A 12,791-nucleotide genomic window follows, 5' to 3' on the forward strand; every position below is an offset into this window, starting at 1 on the left:
GGTGTTCCTGTAATCAGTCTCTTTTCTTCTTCTCTCTCATCTACAGGAGCCATTGTTGTGGTTTGTCCTTACACTTCCCATCCAATAAGTTTTGTTTTCAATTGCCATCACATCAAGTCTGCTATATCTATCATGCAAAGCTGGTTTCATAATTTCAGAAACTATTTCACTGTATTCTTTGCTGCTTGAAAAGAAATAATGAGACAACTTTCTTGAGGTGCTGATCATTTCCTGAATCTGATGATCATATTTACATTGCTTTGATGTCATCTGAGACATTGTACGGGAAATGAATAAATAATTTACCACACACAATGCTTCATGTAGTTGATTCATATCCACATTGTTCACTTTACATAAGGTTACTTCTTTGCTGAATACAGTAAATGTGCACTTCTTCAGTAGGAAGAACAACAATTTCTTCTGCAAATTGTTGGCACTTGAGTCATCATTATGGTTGATGTGCTTCTGGGAATGTTCACAAAAGGCAAGAAAATCATTCACCTTTCTTTCAATCATTGGGTTTTTTATTTGTGTTTGTAGGGTGGTGAAGAATCTGTCCCTTGTGGTGGAAAATCTGCCTCTGTATCTATTTTCTAACTTCTTGTCTAAACCAGCTGTCTGTTTATATAAGTTTCTTAGAGAGAATATGTGCATCTCAAGTGCCTCAGGACAAATCTTCCAAGCATAACGGAGAAAGTAACACAGTCGGGTACATTCAGATATCATTGTTCTCTAAATTATTTCCAGATTACATCTGGCATTAATCCTCATCTAGACTCTGAAGTATTTTATAAGAGGGAGAGAAGCTTCTCCTAGTCTGACAATGACTAGAAAAGTGATATCTGTCTAGTGCCAGCATGTCAGAGAACCATGCATGCTTCTGTTTTGACAACCCTTCCATAAATGCCTTGCTTCTGCCCTAATCCTACCCAACAGTTCTCAGTATAGGGGAAGCCCTGAAGTATGACAGCAGGTATAGGAGTCAATGAAGCATGTTGCTGTCCAAGGATTACCAGTTCCTGATTGCCTCTTGGGGAGTCATCACCACTTGGCATAAATTACAGCAGCCCTTAGGCTGCTCTAAACACCAGGGCTGTCCCCAAAAAACAAGAAAATGCAATCAGCTTCTTTGCACTCCTTTTATCTCTCCTCACCCCTCAATCATGCTGTGCTTAATAGAGACTGAGTACAACATTTTTAAAGGTACAAAGGCCAGCTAGGCACCCAACTCCTCCTGGTGCCTAACTGCCCTGGCTGTCTTTGAAAAATGTCCCCTCTGACTTCTGATGTCTACATTTAGTTTAGCTCTTGTATGCCTTGTTACAAGTTTCAGCTTTGGAAGGCACTGTTGTATAAGCTATAATTGACAGTTATTGTCTCCTGTATATTCTCTGACCTTTTGTACATCCAGCCATTGTCATCCAATTTCTGTAAAATATTAGCAACAATGGTTTGGAAAGTTTCATTAGGGTCACCATAAAAGTCAACTAAAAAATGCTTTATGTCTTCTTCTACATTGAAGTATCTTGCAACTAATGGAAAACACTTTGTAGATCCCTTATTAGATGACTCTGTTGCAGTTGAGTAGTACAAGTCATTCACTTTTATATACACTTTGTGATTTTAGAAGAATACGGCGCTAATACAATTTTATATAGTGATTTTTTTTTCTTTGTTTTCTCACAAGAGATAGCAGGATTCACGTTTTTCTCCCTCCACAGAGAAATCCGAGCTTTGTCAGGAAGGAGGACGTTTCACTGAATAAGTGAAGAACAATCCTGCTGTCACATGGTTTGCGCGAGACAATGAAGAAGAGGTTAAAAATCAGTCCAGGTTTGTTCACTGGTTTAATATTTTTCAGTTCCTGTATCAGGGCTGATCCTAGATTTTATAAAGTTATTTGTGCAGAAAGGCTAAGTCTTCACTGCAAAAAATATGTGTTTTTACAGTCAATGTAGCTATCTTGGCATAAATTCCTAGTGGAGACAAGGAACTGTAGTTTCTGTGCAGCTAGTGGAGGTTAGCCGAAGTGAGGGGTGAGGGTAATGGGACTGACCTCTACTAGCTACATCAAGATAAAAACTATGTCTGACTTGACTCCACTAGGATTCATATAGCAAGAGCTATACCTTTTTCTGCAGTGAAGACACAGCTAAAGAAGTGTTGGTCCCCCAATATCCCTTCTGGGATGTGGATCTTTTAAAACTAAAAATGTTTTCATGCTGCACTGAGTGTGGTACCACAGTATCTCCTATTTAAAATATAAAAGGATACTGTAGTTACTGCAGTGCTTAAGGTGGTAAATGATGGGTTTATACGTAACACCATTCTAGAAGGTAAAGATACATCTTCCTAATCCAGTTATTTACTTTTTTTAAAGCAAAAGCCATAATCTAGGCCTGTAATGTGGCAGGTAACAGTGGAGAGGAGTAGCCCAGCACACAGGAGTTCCCTTGCTCATCAGTAAGAAGTGGCATGAAAAAAAATGGAGACTTCAGTCTGAGAGGAGAAAAGAAAGCCAGCTTTTTCTTCTCAACATTCAGGGAAATTCTTTTATGTGGGCACAAGGGAGGTGGTGTGTGTGAGTGAGCGGGAAAGGCTAAGCCAGGTGTTCTCAAACTGGGGATCGGGACCCCTCAGAGGGTCATGAAGTTATTACATGGGGGGTCATGAACTGTCAGCCTCCTCCCGAAACTCTGCTTTGCATCTAGCATTTATAATGGTGTTAAATATATTTAAAAGTGTTTTTAATTTATGGGAGGGGGTCACACTCAGAGGCTTGTTAAGTGAAAGGGGTCACCAGTACAAAAATTTGAGAACCACTGGGCTAAGGTGTAGCCTTGCATTGTATGGAAAGGGCTAGGCTATAGCCATGTTTTGTACACCGGCCTGGTGACAACTGTAAATGGACATCTAACAATGGAGGTGTGTCCAGTTAAGAAGCTCACACTTGTGTAACAACCTCAGTGTAGCTAAACTAGTGCAAGCCCTGTGGTGTGGGGTTTTTAAAAGTTCTCAGACTTTGTCCTAGCTCTGCTTCCATTGAAGTCAATGGTAAAACTCCTATTGACTTCAATGGGAACAGAGTAAGGCTAAAGCTGAGCCCTTCTGAAAATGCTGTGCCAATGCAGTAGCCCTTCCCGGGTACAAAGGTAGCTTTACAGTAGTGCAGCTTAATCCTGTAATTCCTTAATATAGTCAGGGCCTATGGCAGCACAAGTGTGTGCTGCTGTGTTAGCACTAACTCAATAGTACTGCTGTAGGTAGAGTAAGTACATTTGGAATATGTAGTCCCCTGCAGGGCTTTTGTTAAAGTACTGTGCCTGTGAAGCTGACAATGCAGCAAGAAAAATCTGCATTATATAACAATTTCCCAGAGATTCCTGAACAGAGATTGGCAGGCCCTGAAGAAAGCATAGCACTTTTCAGCTGTCTCCAGGTGTCAAAAACCTTAATTTGCTTAGGTGTAGTGTGTAATCTGGTACCAAATGACCTTATCAGGTTTTACTGAAAGGAAAAGCAATACAACTGAATTCCCTCCAGAAATTTCTTTGAAGTGTTTTTAATATACTGTTCAACAAAGAAAATTTTTAGCACATATTCTATAAATGCAGCTTGGGCTTAGACTGAAGGAAGTGCATTTTAAATTGATGTAAGAACATTTTTCATGTACAGTACTCCAAATATTTATTTAGTCCACTTAAAAATATGTTGATCTTTATTAAAAACCTATGTAAAAATAATTCTGCTCCATGTTTTTCCCTTGCCTTGATTCTTAGTACTAGCAGCATCTATATGAAAATGAAACTAAACAGCCCATGCATAATGAATCTGTTGTGAATGTAAAACCTGCATGGCAACAGGAATGTAGATTTCTTAGCAGTTCGCTATCTTGATGTTTACCATCCCCGCCTGGTGTCTTAATCCCTATGGTTGTGATGTCTTAACTGGTTGCTACATAGTGACTGTAACATATTTTATCTTTACGTTAATGTTCTTAGTACAGTATTAAACAAAAAGGGAAAAGAAAGCACTCTAACAAAAGTGAAAAAAAAATAGAATTCTTGCTTTTACAATGCAGTTCTATACAAGAAGGTAAAGAGACTGCAGCCAAGAGTTATAACAATTACCAATGATCCCAACTTGTAAGCAGCTTTAAATATATATATATATATATATATATATATATATATATATATCCTAGATCTGGAAGAGACCTTGAAAGGTCATCAAGTCCAGCCCCCTGCCTTCACTAGTAGGACCAAGTACTGATTTTGCCCCAGATCCCTAAGTGGCCCCCTCAAGGATTGAATTCACAACCCTGGGTTTAGCAGGCCAATGCTCAAAACACTGAGCTATCCCTCCCCTCAAACAAATAAACACTTAACAGAGCATTGTATTTTGTTCAGAGAATGGCATTTTGCAAAAGTATGGCCAGCATTGACAACTAAATTTCAGATGGCATTCTTTTGTATTCAAGGCCAGCAATTTGAGAGGTAAAAATTCTAAACTAAGAATTAATGGAAAGATGTATATGCTCCTTGGCCTTGCCTACACTGGCAATTCTCCTATTGCACTACCTTCAGCACTGGTACTTATGCTGGTGTAGATTGGCCTTGGGCATTTTTTTTTTAAGTCATTGTGTTGTCTCAAGGGTAGGATGCCTGGTGTTAAAAATGATGATCTACAGCAGTGGTTCTCAAACTAGGATCACCCCTTGTTCAGGGAAAGCCCCTGGTGGACTGGGCCGGTTTGTTTACCTGCCGCGTCCTCCGGTTCGGCAGATCATGGCTCCCACTAGCTGCGTTCGCCGCTCCAGGCCAATGGGGGCTGCAGGAAGGGCGACCAGCACGTCCCTCGGCCTGCGCCGCTTCCTGCAGCCCCCATTGGCCTGGAGCAGCGAGCCATGGCCAGTGGGAGCCATGATCGGCCGAACCTGTGGACACGGCAGATAAACAAACCAGCCTGGCCTGCCAGGGGCTTTCCCTGAACAAGCGGTGACCCTAGTTTGAGAACCACTGATCTACAGTATACTAGGCCACAGTTGGAAATACAACACTGGCAATTGTTAAGGAAACAGCCAGTGCAGAAAAAATCTTTGGAGGAGGAATTAGAGTACACCACTTTTCTGCAAATTAAATGGGACTGTAGTGTTACAGGACTGAGACTGTATGCATAAGTTGGCTGATGAGATGCACCTCTTGTCTGAGGAAAACTTTGCTGTTTGAAAGTGTATAGGCCTATGACATGGTGGTTTCTTCTTTCATATTTATCTCTTTTCAAAACTGTAATTCCATAGAAACTGTACCAATTTTAAGTAAGATAGGCTAGATAATGCATACATTCTTCTGTGCATTCATTTCTTCCTTAAAAAGGAAATGTCCTACTTTTTAGTCCATAGTTTCCTGTTTGGATTTCATAAAGATACAGGTAAAAATTTCAAAGTGGGTGCGTGGACATATGGACTTATCTGCCTAATTTAGTCATGTAAATGGGTGGCTTAGTTTCCAAAAGGAGTTGAACACCCCCAATTCCCATTGACTTCAATATGAACTGTGGATACTCAACACTTCTGGAAATCAGGTCATGCACTTATCTTTAGCCAGACAAGGTGGTGAGATAGTATTGGACCAACTTCTATTGGGGAGAGAGACAAGCTTTCGAGCTTACAAAGAGCTCTTCTTCAGGTCTGGGAAACTAAGGCCTTGTCTACACTACACAGTTTTGTCAACAAAAGGGTGGAGGTGTACATATTACAACGCCACTTTTTGCGACAAAACTCTCCTGTTTTGCCAACAGAATAAAACCACCAAGAGGCATAGGGCTTTTTGTGACAAAGTTAAAGTGACAAAGCATCAGTGTAGACGTTGCCATTCATTATGTCACCATAACTGGCCTCCCCCAGTATCCCACAATGCCCACCATGACCACTCTGCTCACTGTTTTGAACTCTGCTTCCCTGCTGCCATGCACCTCTCCCCTTTGAAAGCTCCTGGAAGCTTTGGTATTCTTCAGTGTGGAGAGCTCATATACTGACCATGCTGCTCTCAGCAGGAAAACAGCAAGACACTCTCCTGCCTGGACTACAGGGGAGAGGTGGATCACTGGCCTGTGGGCAGAAGAGGATATGGGAGAACTCAGAAGGAATCTCAGAAGCATTAATGTGGAACCCTGCTCTCCCTGGCACTAGGAACACAGCTAGGAACACAGTGGCAGGCAGGTTGCTGCTGTGGGGGTGGAGGAAGGGAAGAGACTGCTGTGCTGTGCGGAGCCAGGGAGGGAGGCGGGGGCTGATAGAGGGGGGGTGTCCCCTTCCCTTTGCCTCAGGATTATTTGGTTCTGGCTGTTGTTTGAATTTAAAAAGACAGCATGCCAACACATTCATTCTCCCCCAACACACACACTCCCCCCCCCCCACATACACTCTCTCACACAGTCCCCCAACACACCCTCTGTCTCTGTCTCCCGCCTCCCACCAACACACACTCCTTGTCACACACTCTCCCCTCTCCCCTCCAAGACACACCAGTTGAAAAGCAGCTGGCAATCTACTAGGTGGCTTATGGAACGATGGGATTGAAAACCTTCATCATGTGATGCTGTACCTGCCCCCATGAGGCATTGCAAACCCTTCTCAAAGCATCCTGCAGCCAGTTGACCAATGGGATTGCTTCCCACAGTGCAGTGCTCTCTGTGTCAATGAAGAGCTGCCAGTATGGATGCACTTTGCCAACACAAGGAGCATAGTGTGGACATGCAATGGCAGTTTAATTAAAGTGGTTGCTGTACTTTGGCATAACTTTTTTGGCAAAAATCTGTAGTGTAGACAAGGCCTAACTCGGAGAGGAGTTTGTTTCCAGACCTGAGGAAGAGCTCTGTGTAAGCTCGAAAGCTTGTCTCTCTCCGCAACAGAAGTTGGTCCAATAAAAGTTATTATCTCACCCACCTTGTCTCTCAAATATCCTGGGACCAACACAGCTACAACAACACTGCATATTGCTTTAGGCACACATATGTGAAAAAATTGGCCATCATCTCTAAGCAGATTGATTACTCAATATGTGGGTTTTAAAAAACAACAAAAATAAATAATAGCAACTAACAGTTTAAGTATTAAAGATTTTAGAAAGATAGCAAAATTAGAGCTGACACTGTGCAAAATGGCCCAGTTGCAGCTTACACAGTTTAATTCCCAAAAATTTAAAATAAAATTCAGGTTGAAATACTGAAGAACTACAAAGTTTTACACAATTTCCTTCCGAAATATTTAACTAACTTAGGCTTGGTCAAAACATGACCCAACTTTATTTGAATCTTGATTTGGGCTCACTGAAATAGTCAAACATCAGAAGCTTTTGCTGAATCTGGTCCACGTTTCAGATTTCATTAAAATAGTATCAGCCAGCTTTAGTTAATGCACAGTTCAGCGTATTTTGTGTTCCCCTTACGAACTTTCTAACCCATTCCTTTTGCTTGTTGCTGCATTTAACCTTATTGCTGTTTAAGGGTCTGATTTAAGCCAATGGGAGACATTCTGTTGACTTCAGTGGGTCCTAGGCCAAAGCCTGTTCCTTCATGAGAGGTTTGCCATTGAGTTCAATGGCAACAGGATTTGGCGCCTTCTTTCTTCATGCTTATTTACCAGTGACTTTTTTTTTTCAGTTTAGATTTAAGTACAAAACTGATATCCTTCCAAATGACTTAAGTAGACTCCCCTTATAATCCAAATACTGCAGAATTCCTTATGTTGCTAAAAGTTATTTTTTAAAATTTTCTTAATATGAAATGTAACCAGTGAAAAATATCAGCTAAATTATGCTATAATCTTTCATTACAGAAAATCATTTCACTCAACAGTAGTTTTACTCCCATATCCCCAATAAAAATGATGCAATACTTTACCTCAGGGTAAAGTTCCTTGTAGGGTGTGGACCACATTGTAACAAAGTCCGTATCTCCTGGATAACCCCTATTCCTTTTCACAATTATGGGTACCAGTTTGCCTTCCATTAGCAATTACATAACATCCCTGTGACACTAAGCTATTGCTTATATCAGAGGGCAATTTAAGGCACAGCAATTTCTATCACAATCCAAATAAATGTGTATTTTAGAGCAATTAGAAAAAATTGGTTGTTAAATAATAAGCTATTCCCAACCTTAACTATGGTAGAGCTTCTATCTTTAATGAGATGCATATTTTGGCCATTTTGAGAATAGCTAATCTCTTTATTTTTGTTCTTCATTCATCTCCCAAAAACATGTATTCTGCATCTGTCTCATCAGTGTGAAGCCTTGATATCCCTATCGAAAGGATCCACAAAGATCCCTCCCCTACCACCCGCTTTGACCCATTCTCATTCTAGAGCCTCCATCAAACTTATCTTTTTAGCAACTGAGTAGGATTCAGTGCATCAACCCAGCTCCTCAGTCTCTCAACAGCACTTCTAGCACAGGGCAATTTCAAGAGTGAAGGTCTAACACTAGTCCAATAACAACTATTTTTTTATATATTTTGGAGATAGGGGGTAGGTTTTCCCCGCTACCTGTGCTATTGAGCTATTTGGTTTCTTCAGCCTTGCTCTGTTAAAGGCTTACATGGTGAATCACTGACAACTAACAAGACAGATTGCTAATTTTGCCACAGTGGCAGACAGGTAAACTGCTGGTAGATCGTGAAAGCAGTTTAGAAATAAAAGTTTTAAAAGCAAATCTAATGTAAGAAGATATTTTAAGAAGGCATCAGCCTGGGGAGGGAGGGAAGAAAAAAGGAAAGGAGTTACAATGGTGTGGTTCAGATATATCCTGTGAGGCTCTTCCCTCAGTATCTTCACTGTTGGCAGATCCTAGGGCTGCTACTGATGAGTGGTTAGGGTAAAATTATGGGCCTGACCCTGCAGTTTCCTAAGCGCCTCCCCAAGGTTTAGAGCATCCTCAGCTGTCACTGACTACCCTATGGGAAAATTTCCTAGGACTTGGAGGCCATCTCATCCAAAGGACCTTCGTATTGCACAATGGCATGGCAAATGACACACACGCTACACCTTGCCATAAGGTTAGTAAGGGGGCCCACCTCACAGCCACCCCACTGCTCCTGAAAGCATTTTGCTTACCACTGCCATACATTGGCATAATGACTCCCAGCACCACCTCATGTAAACCTGCTCCTGCTAATCTCAGTCCACCTGCAAGCATCTCAGCAAATAGGGATTTAAAAAAAATAATCTTATGTGACATTGAAAAATGCCTGTGGTTTGACAATCAGAGTCTTTCAAAAATGGTCACATACATTGCCCCTTGCTAAGTTTATACCTATGCCTGTTGTGTCTGCACAACCCAAATGCATGCATATAATATTGGATACATATTTGAATATAGGACCAATTCAGGAAAGCACTTAAGCATGAGCTTAACTTCAAGCACATGCCTAGATCTCATTGACTTAAATGGGACTTAAATGTATGCTTAAGGGCTTTTTCTGAATAGGGATTATTTTGCAAATTGGGGCCAGAATCCTGTCAACTTAAAGTCCTCCTCACCAGCAGACTATATTTTTCAAGAACTCAGTGCTGATCAGTAATATTCATGCTATTTGTTAGGTAATCTCCTGCAGGAGAGGACAGCACTGTAAGTGCTTATTTGAACATGCAATGCAAGTTATGGTTATGCGCAATAGCCATGCCTGGTACAGTTTAAATGTCCATCTTTGAAAATCTACAGGTATATTACTTGTTCTGAAAAGTTTTATATGACTCCTTTACCTATCTATGGGATGTCATTAATGTTCTCAGTCAACTAATTCACTTAAATAAAAATAACAAGTTTTAAAGCTTAATAAAAATACATTGAAATACACATTTAATTTGTAGATATGAAATAAATCAGGTTTCTGGGTTAAATGGTTATTTTCTAATTGATCACACTTAGCTCTTATTCTGGACAGCCTATCAAGCTTGAGACATTTAGAAATACAAGGTTCACTGAAAACTGAAGTTGAAAAAATCATGTTTTTCAGTTTCATCAAGACTAAGCAATTTGTACTTTAGAGAGTGAAAAAACATTTTGAACTTTTCTTCCCTGGTCCTTACCTGCTGTTCGTCCCTTGGATGGTGTGAATTTCAATTCCTTAAGTAAGGAATTCCAGCAAGTTAGTGAACCATCACTTTGGCTTTCCAGAAACAGAATGTTGTATAAAAGGTGCTATTTTAGCATCTGATTTTAGAAATCTTTCCTGAAAGGTATGTATGTATTATGCCTGCCAAGGTTTTTCTGACTACTGTCTTCATCTATTTTATAAATCTTGAATGTGTGTACTATATAGTGTCCGATCCTACATCTTTCAAGATATGTTTTCAATAATTTTAAAGCAATCATAAACTGATTTTCTAATTTCCTGTGCAACTTTAAAACTAATCCTTGATCCGATCCAGGTAATTTTAGTAGTATCACAGAATTCTTTGCCAAAGAAATTGCTCTTGGTAATTTATCTAGTCCATGCCCTTATTTTTCATAGAACTACAATATCACCAATAATTTTAGTCATTTTGTCAATAGCTTTAATCAACCAACAACTATTTTCTCTGTTTAACAGTAGTAATTTTATTTTTGTTAATATTTTCATTAAATAGAATTTTTTGATTCACTATAATTTCTTTAGAGGGACATTTCCCTTATTCCAGCATTTCTGCAGTTTGTATATAGCTACAAAAAGTCCAAATAGAGGATAGCTAATTGGAACGGAGGAGAAGCAGTATGTAAGATGAGAAGAGGAAGAACACATCACACCATAATCATAACTTCTGAGAATGCTTCCCTTAACTTAGTAATAAACATATTTTGGCATAAGGAAGACTTCTGGCTTCTACCTTAGAGTTCATTACTTAGAAACATCATGACTTTAGCCTTAGAGTTTATTTAGCTAAGGATATGTTTATTTTCAGATATGAAGAATAATTATTAGATAATTATTTTTGCAAATAACTCTGCCATCACTTCGGCTTATGAATAAACAAAGAAGAGTTTTTTCTCCAATATGGTCACCAAAATGCATTCTATGAAATATTCTTAGGGCCAGATCCTACTAATGTATCTGGCCAAGCAGCCATGTAGAGCCCTTTGCAATCAGTGCTGCTGTGCCTGTGTGCAGCAATCCACCTGTGTGGATCCATTTGCAGGATATAGCCCTGGGTCTGTAGACTGTTCCAAAGCAGTATTTGACATCTGAAGTATCAAAGTATGTAAGCATTTGAAGTTGTAAGTTTTGAACGGACATGTAGCCACATGCTGTTTGTTACAAGAGGGGTTTTTTTATATAGATAGTGTATGAAGTGCACCATCTAGTGGCAGATAGATAGGATATGTTGTACTGTTCATGGGTCTGTAGGTTCAATAAAGTTATTGTACAATACAGTGGCTTCCTGCATGGCATCCTCTTAACAGTATTGTTTATGTTCTTCAATTGTTTGTGTAACTCAGATTCAATTGATCATTTTAGCAACTGGTCATAATTCCTGCACTTTGGCTCTGATTTTTCTGTGAAAATAAAGTAAGTAGGTTTCTTTTTCAAAACACATGGACCTAGGACTTTGGGAGACGCCAATGTTTATGTCTCTTTTGACTTCAGTATTTTAAAAGAGAAATGCTACTGAATCTCTCACAGGAATATCATTTTTGTAATAGTGAATGGTGAACAGTGGGGGAAAAAATGGCATCTGCAAATTTGTTTTTTACCATGATTGGATGGCCTTTCCTATTATGCTTGTCACAACAAAAGCCTTTTTCTTTCTGAACAGTTTCTAAAGACTTGCATTTCAGGAATGTTTTGTATAGGATTGAAATAACTGTGCTAAAAATTAAAAACTATCAAGTAAATACAATATCTTCAAGTAAGAAGTATATATATTTTGCTCATGTGCAAAACATATTCTTATATATTGTAAAACTGGCAAATCATATGTTACACACCCTCCCCCCTTTGTTTCATGCAAAGTGTTTTGCACAACTGTAGTTCCCAAACTTAGCTGTTCACTGGGCCACAAGGGTCTGGCACACAGTCCATTGGTGCTATGGAATGGGAACTCCAGTCTAGTGGAGACTTTTATTAAATAAACCATTGAATTTGGCAATAACACACATAGCAGTATATTTTATATTGAGGCCATGTGGCCAAAGAACAAAGAAAGCAAGGTGAAAAAGCGTTGTCAAATTCTTCCATGTTTGGAGACCCATGCACTTCCGTTCTCACAGCCCCTCCTCTGGTGAAAGACCATTCACACCACCCCTTGCTGTTAGTGAGAAGAAAGTAAAACAACAACAACAACAACAACAATCTAATGTCTGTTACAGCCTTAGCTAACATATTGTCTCTCACATGAACACTGTAAAAGGATGAGTAGATAGTTTTGATCAGGCTGTGACTCAGACTGGCATCTCTAAAAGAAAAAAAAGGGGAAAGCTGATGTGCACTAATATTTTTATAATCTTATGGGGGAAAAAGCATGCTAGTTGAACTAATACAGACTTATTATACTTGAGTATGTAAAGTATTAAAATAAAAAGAGGAAGATTAACAGTATGTAACTTCATTTTTAGAAAAACGGCTATGAGAGAGACTTCAATTAAACACTCACAGGGAATCTATTGTGGTAGAAAGTGTGTGCAGAATTATGGCTCCAATTCAGCAAGCCTTTATGTGTATACCTAAGTGCCATGTTGAATAAAGAAGACAAGGAAGGTGAGTAAAATCTTTTAGTGCAACAACTTCTGTTGGTGAGAGAGACAAATTTTTG

This window comes from Malaclemys terrapin, chromosome 2 (genome assembly GCF_027887155.1).
Source record: "Malaclemys terrapin pileata isolate rMalTer1 chromosome 2, rMalTer1.hap1, whole genome shotgun sequence".
Taxonomy (NCBI): domain Eukaryota; kingdom Metazoa; phylum Chordata; order Testudines; family Emydidae; genus Malaclemys; species Malaclemys terrapin.